We start from the raw sequence: 16,208 nt of genomic DNA on the forward strand, positions 1-16,208 counted from the left end.
ATTTTATGGACAGTGAATGGGTAAGCCTCTGTTCCAAACTAGCACACTCTGATGCATATATACTAACATTCAAATCTTCGCTGTGTAACTGTAGCAAAGCAATTTGTGCTGGAAATGGCTCCTGCCACAAGCACAGTTCAGAACCATTGAAAACACAAAAAATATAGAAATTTCCACACATTCACTTCTGGCTTTTTTTTATTAGTAAAGCTTCTGTTGTTTTCATAGTAGTAAGTATATGTTTTATCTGTAGACTTGATCTCTACAAAGTGCTTATAGTCCATACCAGAATTAATAGCAACATAATGAATGCATATAGAGAAAGATAATATAATTTGGTAAATTTACAATTACAAACTCATCTACCGCAAAATGAAATGCTGAGAACTTCTAAATTTCCTCAAAGACTTTTTTTTTTAATCTATTTGCTCTTATCTGCATTTGGATTATAATAGGTACGTCTCACAACCAGACCTTATGCTTTCATTTTTTTATTTGCTCTTGTAAGACGCATGTGGAATACTTTTTGTAAAGACAAGGTTTTTCAAGTTGTTACTAGCCACAATTATCAGTGCAATTTTAACAAAAGGGCAGACTAATATAATTCTGGTGGGAAAGGTCAGGATAAACCAACTATACTGTTAACTTAAATATAATTCATGTTACAGACATGAAAATACAACTTAAAAGATGGGTAGCACTGGAAGCAAAATATACACTGGAATATAATAAATTTTGACAAACAGAAGAGTTTATCCTACTGCATATATTCTTGATTTTAGAGAATGCTTGTACACAGATTTCACAGGAGTGCAAGCTAATAGTTCCAATATAATGAAATATGGGCATGAGCACACAGTTGTTTTATTTGCCATAAAATATCAAACCTAGGATCTTTAGTATCATTAACAGAGTAGTAGCTTCATCTCTGGCAAAGTATAAAGGTTTCCATGCCTGCCATGCCAGCAGCTAGACAGAGATACTACCATGCACAGTAAATCCCTGTCTGAAACAAAATTGATTTAAAGCATTTAACAATGCAAAGGCTTCAAACCAGAAAAATCTAAACAATTTTTAATTTGAAATCTTTCTAATTCTAGGTTGTCAGGTATCATTTTGCTTGCAAGTGAGCAAATAGTAAGGGGGGCGGGGGGGGCGGAGATTTGCTGTGCCTTATAAAAAAAAATTAGTAAAAAGGTCTGGGAGAATTAAACATGCTAACAGACATGTCCAAAAGTCTAAGGCCCTCTCAAAAAAACAGAAAACCACAATGCAGAACCCTGTTTTTAAACTTATATTCTCCACATGTAATCCTTGGACTGTCTCTTTACACTCCCTCTTTCTCTCCACTTTTAGGTTCACAGCAGCCATGGCTGTCAGCTCAAATACAGAAATTAATTCTCCAAAGTAGTCTCTGTGTTCAAACATTTCAACACATCAGTCTTCTCCAGGGAACCTCAGCATATGTCCACAGAGACGGTGCCTACGCAAGAGAATTTTCTCTGTATCGCTTTCTGGCATTTTCAAACGAGCCTGAAGAAACTGCATCCTCTGCCATGACGCAGCAGAGGTGTCCCACCGCCACCACTACTCACAGCGGAGACTGGGAGCAAAGACCACTCTTTGCTTAGTGACGTGTATTTTTCAAGAATGAACAGATCAACAGCAGCATTGACATGAAATAATCAGAATGGAAACCTCGTAAATGACATAATTCTGTAAACTGGTTAGTTCTGCTCTTTTTCTTGAAACAACTGATTCGTATTCAGTACACGAGAAACAGCAACATTGGCATTAAGCACTTGTCCTACAACAAGACTTTCATGTTTTCACTGTCCTGCTTAAGTCACGTACTCTAAACGCTTGTACAAAATACGTATGCAAAATAGCACATTTACAGGGAGAAAAATATGAATCACATTAATTCCTCACAGTGAAAGTTATTTTAACTGCTACTGGTGCTTCTACATACAGAAGCAAGGAAAAGAAATCCAGAAGTAGCATTGCTGCTCACAGCACCAACACAATTGCTTGCTGTGAGAATAAGATGTTGTCTGCCTTCATTCAGGACCTATTTATCAGCAGCAATAGATTCACATTTGTTCAAATATGCAAACAAGTAACCAGTAAATCAGAAAGCACCTGACTGACACTGCACACTTGCAGAGCCATTTATTATTAATTTTTTTGTTGTTGTCAAATCCAGCTTCCCAAGTCATGAGTCCCTTTTTACAAAAATTTGCAAAAGACAACTCCTGGCCCAAAGAGCGTAAGGGTTAAGTAGAAGACACAAGAGAACAGACGAATGCAGCCTGATGAAGGACAAGGAAGCAAGCTGCCTTGGGGAAGATTATGAGCAAAGGGCATGACACAGCAGGAGAGCTGCCCTCTTGTATTTCCACAGGCATTGCTGCAAAGGGGATGCTGGATGAAGAAATTGAAAAGGCTTCTGAGGTACACTGGCAGCCATCCACCAGCACCTTTTGTTAAGTGTGAGGAAAAGCTGAGGCCAAAAAAAATATCAAGGTCATGTTTGAAAAATAAGCAAGCAGACAATAACCAGTGAGAACTAAGCTCTTGATAGCAACAGACAGATGAAAGGCCATGAAGGGTGCTGAAAGTTAAGGGTCTGGAGACACATGAAGAGAGGTAACTTTGCAGCCGCATTTTTAATAGATACTAATGGAGCAAAATGGCATTCATAAAGGAAGGTGGAGAAGACATTGCAGAAGTCAAGGCAGAAAATCATAATATCCCTTGATAACAATTTTATCTACGTGAACGAATAGGAAAGGTAAGTCTTAGAAATGCCAAGTAGGAAGAACAAGAAAGATTTATATGAGGCAAGATCTTTTAGACCAACTGACTGAAAGAAACACAATTTTTCAGGTCTAAAATAACGTAAAGCAACTTCAAAGCAAAAAAAAAAAACAAATTAAGAATAACCGCTGAGAGTTAGTGTTACTTAGGTAATTGAGATAAAATGTAACATCATGTGTGCAATAGGGTTGAGGAATGTTAGTACGGGGAGAAGCTACAGAAGGGTTCTCTTCAGGAAAGAGAGCGTGTAATTTGTCATCTGTGGAAAATGAAGGGACAAAAGGAGGATTAAGAAGGATTTAGATAAGCACCAGAACGTGACCATGGGAATACTAAGGCATAGTCTAAAATGAGAGATAGTGGTGATACTCACAGTGACCATGAAAGAAGACAGCAAAGAAGGTTGAACTTTTTTCTTGAGAATTGCCTAATCCATGAAATGTCAGCTAAGATTTTAATTTGGACAGAACGGTAGAGCTGGAGTAGAGAGACTGAGATAAGACTCATTAGTACAGACATGAATTTGTATTCATGGTCAAGATTTCTCCGCAGATAAGAGGAGGAAAAAAGCAGAAGGCAGAGCCATGCAAAACACTGTCATAGAAGGAGACTGAAGACTAGGAGATTCCTGAAATTATGAAGGAGGAACTACTAGAGTAGACAGACACCAGAACAGAGGGTGGTCACATCTGCAAACCCCCTAAAAATTGGAGCAGATATGGAAAGGCCAAGTGAACAACCAACTAGTGAGAGGAAGGCTGATTATCGTCAGGGCTCTCAGAGAAGTGGAGCTGTGTAAGAGGGAAATCAGAGAGCAGTTGCTAAAGAACAGGATGGATGATGTCTCTTGAGTAGAACTGAAACACGTCTACATGTGCAAATGAGTAGAAGGACATGAAGAAATGTGGCAGCTTGAAAAGTACGAAAGGCCAGTGTGGAAGTGATGATTCAAAGATGAACAGGGAAGAACTGTAAGGCAAAGGTGAGAGGGCCAAAGAGGAAGACTATCGAGAGAAGATCTGATGGAAGTGACAGAGCGATGACAAACGGAACCATGGTGGAGAGAAGAGCTGACTGAAGCTATTTTAAAAATGGGAAAGAGTAGGAAAGGGGAAGAGCAAGAAGGCATGAGAACGGCACTGGAGCTGATTGAGAAGGTGGTAGAGAAACAGTGAAGAGGGAGAAGAGCCAGCAGCAGGTATAGAGGAATTAAATCAACAACAGCAAACAGAACTAGGGAACGCATGGCTCAACATCTGAAGGCACTTCTTCACGTGGCAAGTGGCAAAGCCATGAACATTTTGCCAAAGAATACAGAAGCTGTTAAGAGTATACATGGGCTCAAAAAGTAGGTAGGTAGGTAACAGTAATAAAAATATATCAAGGGATAGTAAGTACAGCAAGTGCTGTGCCTTTGTCCCTGAAAGTCCCTGAGCTGCAGATCTCTTCAGCCAGGGAGCGTAACAAGATCACAGTTTGAAAACTACTCTGCAGGTACAACTGCAGATCTTCCTGTTAGCCAACTAGCAAGAACTGCCAAATCTGACAGGGAGAAAGGAAGAAGGTCGCCCTCATTTCAGTATGTAGCCATTTATGGAAGCATTTTTTTTTCCATTGCTATATATCAGTCTTTTAGGGCTTCTCATACAAATATCACAGTTTATTAAATGAATCTGGTGAAGAAGACTATCATCTCATTCTTAGCACAAGAACAAAATGTTTGAAACAATGCAGTGAGGGGAAAATTGGAAGCTGAGACAACTTTCCATCAAAAGCCTAAGCCTGTGCCTAATTATATTCATTAACTGTATCAGCGTGATCATATGCAATGGCTCACTGAGGAACCCACACTGTACCACCTCAAACAGTCTTTAGGTTTTGTACTCCTGCCAAAATGTTTTACCCTATTTCCAGTAACTGAGTAACAACTTTTGTTTTTAGTAATTGAAACACACATGGTATAGAAATACTAAGAGCAGAAGATCTGGCACTCATTTGTAGGTGTAATTAGCGTATTACAGATTTCTAACTGACTTCTCGCTACTCCCTGAAAGCCCATGCTTGCAGCAAATCAGTCTCAAACATGCTGTAAGCACTGTAGGCACATTTACAAATTTTAACCTAGAAAATTGCAATTTTCAGCTAAGGACTTATTATACCTTACAGTTGTTCATTCACTTGCCCGTTCCTTTCAACAACATCTGAAAAATCTTTATACTGCATAAATAATGTATTACATCCATAACAACAGGACACAGTACACTGTATGATTGATTACCTTGGCATTTAGCTCGTGATGGAATACCTTTTGTGAAACATGGCTCTATTGGACTCCCAGAAAATTACGTTTTGGTAAAACTGTCTGAACGATCAAACTTCGGTATGGCTAGACATAATTTGTTCAATATCTTTATCAATGATCTGGATGAGGGGATTGAGTACATCCTCAGTAAGTTTGCAGATGACACCAAGTTGGGCGGCAGTGTTGATCTGCTCGAGGGTAGCAAGGCTCTGCAGACGGACCTGGGCAGGCTGGATCAATGGGCCAAGGCCAACTGTATGAGATTCAACAAGACTAAGTGCCGGGTCCTGCACTTTGGCCACAACAACCCCATGCAGCGCTACAGGCTTGGGGAAGAGGGGCTGGAAAGCTGCCTGGCGGAAAAGGACCTGGGGGTGCTGGTTGACAGCCAGCTGAACATGAGCCCCAACGGCATCCTGGCCTGTATCAGAAATAGTGTGGCCAGCAGGAGCAGGGAAGTGATAGTGCCCCTGTACTCAGCACTGGTGCGGCCGCCCCTCGAATACTGTGTTCAGTTTTGGGCCCCTCACTACAAGAAGGATGTTGAGATGTTGGAACGTGTCCAGAGAAGGGCAACGAGGCTGGTGAGGGGTCTGGAGAACAAGCCTTATGAGGAGCGGCTGGGGGAGCTGGGGTTGTTTAGCCTGGAGAAAAGGAGGCTGAGGGGAGACCTCATTGCTCTCTACAACTACCTGAAAGGAGGTTGTAGCGAGGTGGGTGTCGGTCTCTTCTCCCAAGTAACTAGCGATAGGACGAGAGGAAATGGCCTCAAGTTGCGCCAGGGGAGGTTTAGATTGGACATGAGGAAAAATTTCTTTACTGAAAGAGTGGTTAAACATTGGAACAGGCTGCCCAGGGAAGTGGTTGAGTCACCATCCCTCGAGGTATTTAAAAGATGTGTAGATGTGGCACTTAGGGACATGGTTTAGTGGGCATGGTGGTGTTGGGTTGACGGTTGGACTCGATGATCTTAGAGGTCTCTTCCACCCTTAATGATTCTATGATTCTATAATGTTATTAACATTGCACAGGCAGTTGAACTTTTCATACTGTACCAAAACAATGCTATTTTACATTTGTTTCTTGAGGAATCAGAGATAGCAAAGTCAGGGTGGATCAATTTAAATCAGTGCTTCAAATCTCTAATTATAATGCTAATTAAAATCAGCAAACTTTTAATTCACACAGTTGTTTACACAAGTAACCACTGCTACTTTTGTTTTTTTTTCAGTATGCTGAAGTACGGTTGTTTTACACTGGACTTCACACAAAATTTGGTACTATTTTATGCTAACTATTTAAAGTCCCAATTTTACCTTTTCCATTTTTCTTTTCCATAATGAAAGCAAATTATGCTTTCATAGTTAGCAAAAGTTAGCAAATAATTTCAAATAGTATACATATAAGATATACATTTTAGAAAATAATTAAAATTCTGGTTGAAAACTGTTTCAATTTCAGATAGAATAAGAGTCAACGTGACACTAACCATGATTAAAAAATGAATAGTAATCACTTGGCAAATAAGTGATGGCTCATTATGAACTCCAGTGCAAACAGCTCGTTTGCTCTACTGACTTTTTGGTGTTATACAATCTGCTTGCAATTATGATTTGCCGTACATTAGTAAATACTGGAAACAGAAATAACAAACTGAAAACAGGATCTACTGGCCTGAGTGTAGACGTATTGCCAGTTCTCATTAATTCATTGGCCACAAGCGATATAAAGGCTTTTATTACCCTAATAGACTTCCACCAGCAACAGAAGTCAGTACAGCTCCATGACACGCTTTCTCTATAGGTAACATTGATGAAAAACACTATCTGCACTACAAATAAATATAAATACACCAAATAAAACATAAGCCTGACACTATGTAATATTCATGAGTTCATACAGTGTTATTCTGTAAAGTTTAGGCTCTAACTCTGCATTATATCATCATCCTCCAGAACCTTTGCTTGTTTTAAATTAATAAAATTAATTAATTCCTGATTTCAGATTTGCCATAAGAAGCTCAAAGACATGAACTAGCTGAACTGCTGTAACAATAACTTCTTGAGACTGACAGCAACTGGATGACTGGTTAATCTCACTACACTGATAATTTCAATACCCACAGACAAATACTGTTAAGTGCTCTGACAGAGGAAAAACCCAGTGAATGGCCGTGTTCCAAAAATCCAAAAACTGTGTCTCTTGCCTTCCTAGCTGGGACATCTCCTGACACAGAAGCCTCTCTGACACATGCCGCAGTGCAGCTGTGTCCACAGAAAACATAAAGCCCTCCAGAAAAACGCAGCTGGTGGCCACCAACTCCATCCCCCTCCCCAGTGAATAAGGTACAATTCCATCATTCCCAGCTTTGGTTTTGAAGCCTTCGGTAATGAGGATCCCACAGTCTCCTCACAAACTTATTCCAGTATTTAGATAATCTCACCATTGGAATGTCTTTCTAGAGTCTATAATGAATTTCCCTGTTAGAAACCTGCTACTTTTTGCACCGGTCTGAGAACGGATTACTCATTTACTTTTCAAGTATTTGACCTTTTCCTTAATTTCTCTCCTCTAGATCGCTTCAACTAACGTACAAGCTCACCAGCCTGGATGCAGGTTTGAAGAACACTTTTTTGGCCTGCTGAAAACTGAGATGCAGAGCTGTTGCTTGTCCAGCTCAAGAACAAAAAGACTCTGCAAGCCTACTTTCTGAATGGATCACCAGTTAAGAAAACAAAACACATCTCCCAGCTGGTTTGGCTTCCAACCAGCAGACAGACTGACTGATCAGTCCAACAAGCGCTCATGTTCTCATGTATGAGGAAAAATGTAGCAACTGGAGAAGGAGAGAGAAGCAAAGTGCGCCAGCAGAGTGTGGGAGAGGAGAACTGCTGCCAAGCAGTGCCCCACGCGGGGGGGTGTCAGAGGTCCATGTCAGCCACCCGCTTCAGATGGGCTCCCCTGCTCGAGGCAGCACTGTCCACCCCCTCCAGTTTTCATGGAGCACTGAGAGCCTTGACACAGCATAGAATATATTAAACGAATAATGGAGGAAGCTACACATTATTTGTTTTCATATCGAACAAAGTCCAAACATACAGTTATATCTTTAACAAAACCTTCACAGTGAGTTTGGTTTCTGTGCCATTCATTCAAATTTGAAAACTGCGAGCAGCCCTAGGATCCCGGCTACCACGAGCTTCTGGTGGTCTTGGCTATATCGCACCGCTGGAACACCCAACTCACAGGCACAGGCCTCAGTGTGCTAAGCTGTGCACCCCCAGCAAGCTACTGAAGAAGCACACACGCCCTTTACTGCATCTCTGAGGTCCCTAAGGGATTTCCAACAATAATCCACCCCATGCACCAAGAAGATGACACTTCAACCCGTAATTTCTGTTTTTAATGCAAATCACCACTTCTTCAGAAAAACAAACAAACAAACGAACCCAACCAAACTCAGATTGATATAAGTGTTTTACCACTGGCAGAAATAAATGTGTAAAAATCTTTCCTAAACTGCTGAAGGGACACACAGGGTTTCCTGTGGCCATATTACTACCTCCTAGAAACCCCTCCTCAAGATTTATTTGGGTCTGAGAACCTACAAAGCCACATAAAGGATCAGTTAGCAGTCACTGGTGTTTACCATTTCAATCTTGACAAAAATCCAAAACCAGCAACCATAACATACCCCATACATAAAAATTATATTCAATTGCTACTTTCTCCACTACCTGTCATGCAATGACTTAGATTTACATATTCTTCAATTCTTGACCTAATATTTAGAATGATAGATGAAAACCAATCCTTTTTTTTTTGCTTAGAAACCTTTTTCATTTGTTATGTTGAACAAAGACAAACAAACAAACAAAAGAACTGTTACTTTGAAACAATGTTAAACATTATTATAATTTTAGAGACATAGCAGTGTATTTCCGACTGAGAAATGGTGGACCCTAAGAGCCTGGTCCTCTTCACATAAGTCACGTATCTTTTCATGGGGAATATTTTATCTTGAAAACAGTATTTTTGCTTTCTTCAGGACTACTATTCTTTGCAACAGACAAGTTTAGAATTTCAGCTTTAAGAAGTAACTAAAATGATTTCTGCTGCAGTAGAGTCACCTGATTATAAAATTCAGTTGTGATTTGATTGCATCCACAAACCTGTCTCCTCATGCATGTAACTTAAATGTGTTACACTTCCTTTTTAAGTTCTTGCAGTTTCACAGAATTTTGAGGATAAAATTTAATGACCTATTGAAAATAAATCATTTGTTATATCACATTCTACTTGGCATACAATATTAGCACCGAGAACATTTGGTAGAGGTACTGTTAAGTGAAAATCCTTGTTTCATAATGCATGACTTCCCAAAGCACTGAGTACATAATATCCATCATGAAATTCAGATTAATAACTAAATTTGGAAAGAGGTCCATTCAGACTTGTGATCAGCATTCTGAGATCTCCAGTTATGAGTTTTAATTAAACTTGCTTTTTGTATTAAGTCTATTTTTATTAAATAGGCACAGAATCATGTTTTATACATTATGCATAACTAAGAAGAGATAAAGAAGTTATTTGTAAATGCCTTTTCTTAAAGGGACTTCATAATTCAAGTCACTGTTCCATAACTCCTCTTCACAGTTGTGATGAAGAGGTGTCACCGCTGAACATAATCTACCTCTTTGAGGGCTTCAGCCACCTCACTGGCAATCTCTTTCAGCACCCCAAATACTACTCCTGTGATGACAGGCTGATAAATGAGATTGTTGGATGATACGGGGCATGGATTACTTTTTTGTCAGGAAGTAAAAAAAAAAAGACTCTTGGACATCTCTGATGCATCAGACTAACCCTCAGATTCCACAATTCCTGTCCTTTGGTACTGAGGATCTCTCACCACTAAGCAGATGAGGTCTCACTCTCTCTGTATTTTACCACGTGATACATCACATTTAAAGAATCTTCGTAACTCCCTACTATCACAAATATGAAACACAAAGATGCACCTAGATGAAGCTCAGAAGGCTGAAGTCCTAACTGCCCTAAATGTCTCCTTTCTCTCGGAAGCTGCGTCTCCCAGAGCAGAGACAGCAGAACTGCATGGCAGCAGCCCTGTAAGCTATCAGTTTACTGCCCTGCATATGAAAGCCACACGACCTTGATTCTGGATTGTGCCAGAAGCGAAAGGTGGTTCCCCTCCAGTCACAGGCAGGAGAAACCCTTTCAGCGGCTAATCCCACTCGTGCTCCCAGGTCTTCCCCACTGCATTTTCTCTGACAAGCAATTCACGTTGTAGCTATGGAGTCCTATCACTTAAACCATGAATACCACATGCACGAATACCATGCAGTTCTGACTAAGCATTACACACTATGTCAGCTTGCACACAGTCACACATTAGAAATGCTTGTATCTTTGGTAGACAGGAGAAGCTGGCAATGCCTGTTAAATCCAGGATCTCAGACTTGTGAGCACAAAGGGCTGCTCGCCCAACAAAAAACAGCAGCAAATTTATCAAGTGTTGTCCCTCTAAATATTCCACTCGCGAAACGAACAGTTTCAAGTGAGTCTCAAGAAAGAAGTGAAACTAGAATAACTAGCACACCAAATTACCAAAACCAAATAGTGCTTCTCAAACAACAAGGGAAGCCCAGCTTAAAGGAACCAGTATTTTGAGCTTCAGGAAACCTATGAGAATGGTATACTGACACTGTGACACAAAAAAGGGGTGGTTTTGTGGTTGGTTTTGTTTTGTTTTTTTTACTATTACAATGTTTTTCTTCAAAGGTTACTCTTTCTACATTTGCCAAGAAATAGTTTTTATTAATAGAGCCTAGTAGTATAGCATTCACCTTTTGACCTGGATAAATACCTTTTCAGAACAGTCCAAACCAAAATTCCTTGGAATCAGCACGTTTGTATTTACAAATTCTGCATCACTTCTCTTTGATACCAATCAAATGCACAAACATAGATTTACTGGCTAACCAGTATTAAGTAGAAGCTGAAAGTAACTCTTTCTTGGAGAAATGGCTTTACTGAAAGACCAGAAAGCTATTTTCCTGCTGGAGAGACACCTACTTAGAATCCAAGAGAAGAAACTAACAACTTTTGATTTATCTGAGCACCTTCTGATTTAGCTGAGCAACTTCACTCCATTTCCTGAAAAGTTGGACAGCTAGAATGCAGCACCTGCTAATGTTTCCATAGTAATTCAGCACAAATTGTGCTTTAAATTGCTGGTTTTTTAATCTCTGAAGTAATCTGTACTATCAGAAAATTCAGATTTTACATGTGTATGTCCTCTTGCTTTTCAGACCGGTAAGTAGCCAGAGGTTGGGCATGGCCATGTACTGGTACAAAGAATTTCCAACGCTTTTTGTGTGTATTGAGTTGTGCAAACAACCATCTTGCACAGATGACAGTCACAGACAAACAAAATGTACAGCACTTATTACAAGTTTCTGAGAGTCAAGATTTTGTGCAGAAAATAACCTGAAAGATGAGTCTTTTCATAATATTTCTTGACTACATCATTCCTATAAGAAACAGATTGTGTGCACATGCTGGTGAAATGCAGCATATACATAAACAGCACAAATAAGAGGAGGTAAAATGCCTTAAAGACGTGTGCAGATAAACTGAGAACTACCATCAAATAATTAGCATATGAAGAAATTCAAATATTGGAAAGCTATTTTGGTTCTAGCTTTGCTGTTTGCGCTTCATTGCTAAAATGTTGTTAAATTCATTTTATCGCAGGCATGCAGCGTACTGCATTTTCAAGATCAATTAATTTCATTTTGCAAATGTGAAATACCTAGAATTTCAATCTAGAATTTTCCTGGAGATAATTTTGGACAACCAGTTTGTCAAATTTGTTCTTAACTTTATTTTCCTATTCCTCCTCACCTTTTCAATCTATTCAGTGCTTTTGATATGGCTCGCATAATGCATGCTGCAGTCACTTTCATTTTGTTAAAGAACACTTATTTGGAAATGAAGATGCACCAAATTATATTCCATAGCATTTGGAAAGAATGAGAAGTGAACAACAATAAGTCTCCTGCATGCTAAATAGAGCCACTGACTGCAAGACATACAAGAACTACTGTGCCAAAATGTTCTTGCTGCTGCTCCACTGACGTCTCTGAATTTGAACAAATGTGGCTCATTAAGCTGAGGCAGAATAAAGACAAAACTGAAATAGAGATTTTCCAACGTACTCCACTTGCAGGTACCTCATTTATGAATTTTATTTGCTTTCCAATATAGGCAGAATGGCAAGAACCAGTGTATTGCATAAGCTGTAATAAGTCTGAAGAGGTTTCAGCTGATCAGTCTTAAATCTCTGGTTTCTTCAAAAGGTGTAAAAGAGTTAAATGAATGGCCCAAACAGAATAACTCTACAGATGGGTAAAACTGGCATTTTAGAAGACAAAATAAGAGTCATCATGGCATATTTGTACAAAATGTAGTTGAGACCAGTTAATTCTGGAACCTTGCCAACACTGAGAGGATGATGACCTTTTTTTTTTTTAACTCAGTGGTGATTTGAGTGCAGGAATAGTGTTATCTCGTGTGAATGTTCAACTCCCTGTACCTTATTGATAATGACTTTAAAAAAAAAAAAAATTTACAATACAATTCTGTCGTGGTTTAACCCAGCAGGCAGCTAAGCCCCACACAGCCACTTGCTCACTCCCCCCTGGTGGGATGGGGGAGAGAATCAGAAGGGTAAAAGTGAGAAAACTCATGGGCTGAGATAAAGACAGTTTAAAAGATAAAGCAAAAGCCACACACGCAAGCAAAGCAAAACAAGGAATTCATTCACGACTTCCCATCGGCAGGCAGATGTTCAGCCATCTCCAGGAAAGCAGAGCTCCATCACGCATAACGGTTACTTGGAAAGACAAAACGCCATCACTCCGAATGTCCCCCCTTCCTTCCTCCCCCAGCTTTATATGCTGGGCATGACATCATATAGTGTGGAATATCCCTGTGGTCAACTGGGGTCAGCTGTCCTGGCTGTGTCCCCTCCCAACTTCTTGTGCACCCCCAGCCTACTCGCTGGTGGGGTGGGGTGAGGAGCAGAAAAGGCCTTGACTCTGTGTAAGCACTGCTCAGCAGTAACGAAAACATCCCTGTGTTATCACCACTGTTTCCAGCACAAATCCAAAACATAGCCTCATACTAGCTACTGTGAAGAACTCTATTCCAGCTGAAACCAGGACAAATTCATAAAGAATATTATTACATATGCATTTTTCAGCAGGTCATACACATTTTTGAGAGAGATCTAACACTCATTATTTTTCTCACTTTTAAAAACAAAGCATTAAACAGGAATTGGTCATTGCAGGTACACACACACAGACTGGGATTGCTAAGAATAATATCAAGCATTGGAGAGAGGGTCAAGTGAGGTTCACACTGCTTCAAAAATCACTGCCTATGAACAGCATACTAGTCCCTCACAGATGCCATACGGAAGCCTGACGTTCCCTCCTCCTCTGCACACTGACCAGATGAATTTTCCAGACATTAAAGAAAAATAACTGGCTAATAAAAAGTGAGCTGCACATATACGGAGCCCTTTCATGCTGTTGTAGTTTAACAAATGTTTCGTTAACCTCTCCAAAATTATAATTACTAATTTGCTTGTCCATTTAACAAAAATAATGCATGTTGGTATATGACATCTTCAAGATTTCTTTATTGCTTTTAATTACCTATTCTATTACTCTTTTCATTTCAACTCATTTCTGTTTAGTCTGTTAATAAGAGCAGTGATTCACTCTGTCATATATCAGGTATTTAGAGAACACTTGCATAGCTACACCAATTAGATGTTTTCCTATAGTCAGGAATTTATAATATTTAATGCAAGTATACAAAAGAAAATCCAGTAGGCTACCCTGGAAGGGCTGAAAGACTGATTATGTCAATGAATTGACACATAAGAAACAAAACTAAGTTTATTATCCACTCTAATTTAAGTCAGGCATGCTTATTTCTCCAGGAGTACTTCCAACCAGAGGTAAACATAATTTTCAACAAACAAATTATCTTTTCATAGAATGCTTTACCATATTTGAAGCTGCCCAGAACCACAGTAAGATGGGATCCCCTATAGTCCAATGCAGAAGAATATGCAACCACCCCAGTCACCTTCAGTCAATAGGTGAACTTTCTTCACACTACTGCACATTCTAGCACTCCTATGGAGATGGTCAGCAGCAATTTTACATCAGAAAATTAGTTCAATATCTACCAACTCATTCTTAATTAAATAAACTGACACCTCTCCATCAGTAATCAACATCCAGAAGATAAGTTATGAGCAGAAAGCAGCCAATTTCCAGTTAGGATTGGGTCAGGGGAAATAGAGCAGATTAAAGCAAATACGCCTAAGTGAAAGCATAAAACGCACTCATGTGTTCCAAAATATGACGGTCATGCGCCCATGTTCTCCTAGATGAAGCTAATCCTGATTGCATACATCCAGATGCTGTTAGCTTGTTACAACAGTAGCTTCTTGCAGCATTTCAGGATCTCAAAGATATTTTTAAGTGCTAAAACGGGCATATCAACAATCAGATATTACACATAGCTGATCAAATTTCCAATCTAAACAACTTCTAAAATCTAGACAAGACAAAGCACCTGTATTTTAGCGTGTCACACTGACCGAGTTACAGCTCACAGAGAAGCCTAGAATTTAACTCCGTTTGCTCTGTGTCTATTCAAGTAGTGTTGTTTTGCCTGTAAAATTTTAAAAAATTGTTATCTATAGTGCCCTACCTTTAATCCTAGCTTAGATGATGCTCAAAAGAAGACTAGGCTCAATTGTTCTTAGCTAGTTACCTGAATAAGTATAGGCTTTTAAAATAAATCCTAATTATAAATGTTAATTAGTAGAATATGCAGTTACTCACAGTTACTTAAAAAATACTAGCAGGCATCTTTACGATCAAATTTCTCATGGCTTTGTCACAAGCTGTTCAAATTAAGCACTTGTTTTCCTAAACAAGTAGGCCAGGTCCATAAAATAAAGGTGCCACTTTAATGTAAACAGTATTTACACTGACTTGTTTAAAGAAAACAATTAGCTACATTCCTAGAAGTCAAGGTACAATCTGACAAACGATGGGCTACCTGCAAATGTGTTGGAATTTATGAAAAAATCACAAAGTCACTTTCTTCACTTTAATCTCCTTACTGGGAGATGAGAAGAAAACCATAAATGCAAATTACTAAACTCATCTGGAATATCTGAGATTGGCTATGCCTCCAGTCGTGTTTTTTGAAAGCAGATTGGACGTACAAGACTTGCCCCCTTTAGTTGCTCAAATGTTTGTGGCTGCACTAGAAGTCATCCCTATTAAATGACCTGTGATTTAAGACTCAAAAAAAAAAAAAAAATTTTCAAATAGAAAGATATTTTACTAATCTTAAAAAAAAAAATCTTAATTCTTAGTCAGCCACTGTAGCCTAGTCAATTCACTGCTCAGATGTTGTTAGGTCCAAGTTTTCCTCCTAGAAAGTCCACTGTGTCTCACCCAAGAGGTAGCTACATGAATCAGTTAATGTATTATTTCATTTATAATGTTGCAATACTTAAAGACATGCATTATAGAGTAGGTTTTTTATGAACTCCCCATTTAAGAAAAATAAATTAAAAACTTGTGCCAGAATGCAACTTTTTAGTGCAGTTATGATTAATGTAGCTGCCATAAGGACATATGCAAAAAAGATGTTTAATTTATTCAAAAAATATTCAGGACAACATTTAGATGGCTGGAGGCTACAGCAATACCTCCAACTAAATACATCTGCATCAAAACACTTGCTTTACAATTATGCTTTCTCTTTATTTCAACAAAGTGCTACTCCGTAGACCTGATAATTTTGCATTCTTTTCAACTGGAGCTGAATTCAAACGGGGGAAGTCACAACAACTGAAGAAACAAATCTTTTCAGAGCTTTCTGGTTTTTAACATCAACAAGAAATCACTTACCAACATGCAAAAATAATCTAGGGATTAATCACTTCAGCCTTTTTCTTGTC

General features: G+C 39.1%; 1 protein-coding gene across 1 annotated transcript in view; it reads right to left on the minus strand.

Annotated features, from left to right (window-relative positions):
• The window catches only part of LOC103926401 (probable ATP-dependent RNA helicase DDX10), a 75,792-nt gene that overhangs the window by 19,513 nt on the left and 40,071 nt on the right, over positions 1-16,208 (minus strand). The gene's annotated exons all lie outside the window — the stretch shown is intronic.

The sequence above is a fragment of the Pygoscelis adeliae genome, unplaced genomic scaffold (genome assembly GCF_000699105.1).
Source record: "Pygoscelis adeliae isolate BGI_AS28 unplaced genomic scaffold, ASM69910v1 Scaffold142, whole genome shotgun sequence".
NCBI lineage: Eukaryota > Metazoa > Chordata > Aves > Sphenisciformes > Spheniscidae > Pygoscelis > Pygoscelis adeliae.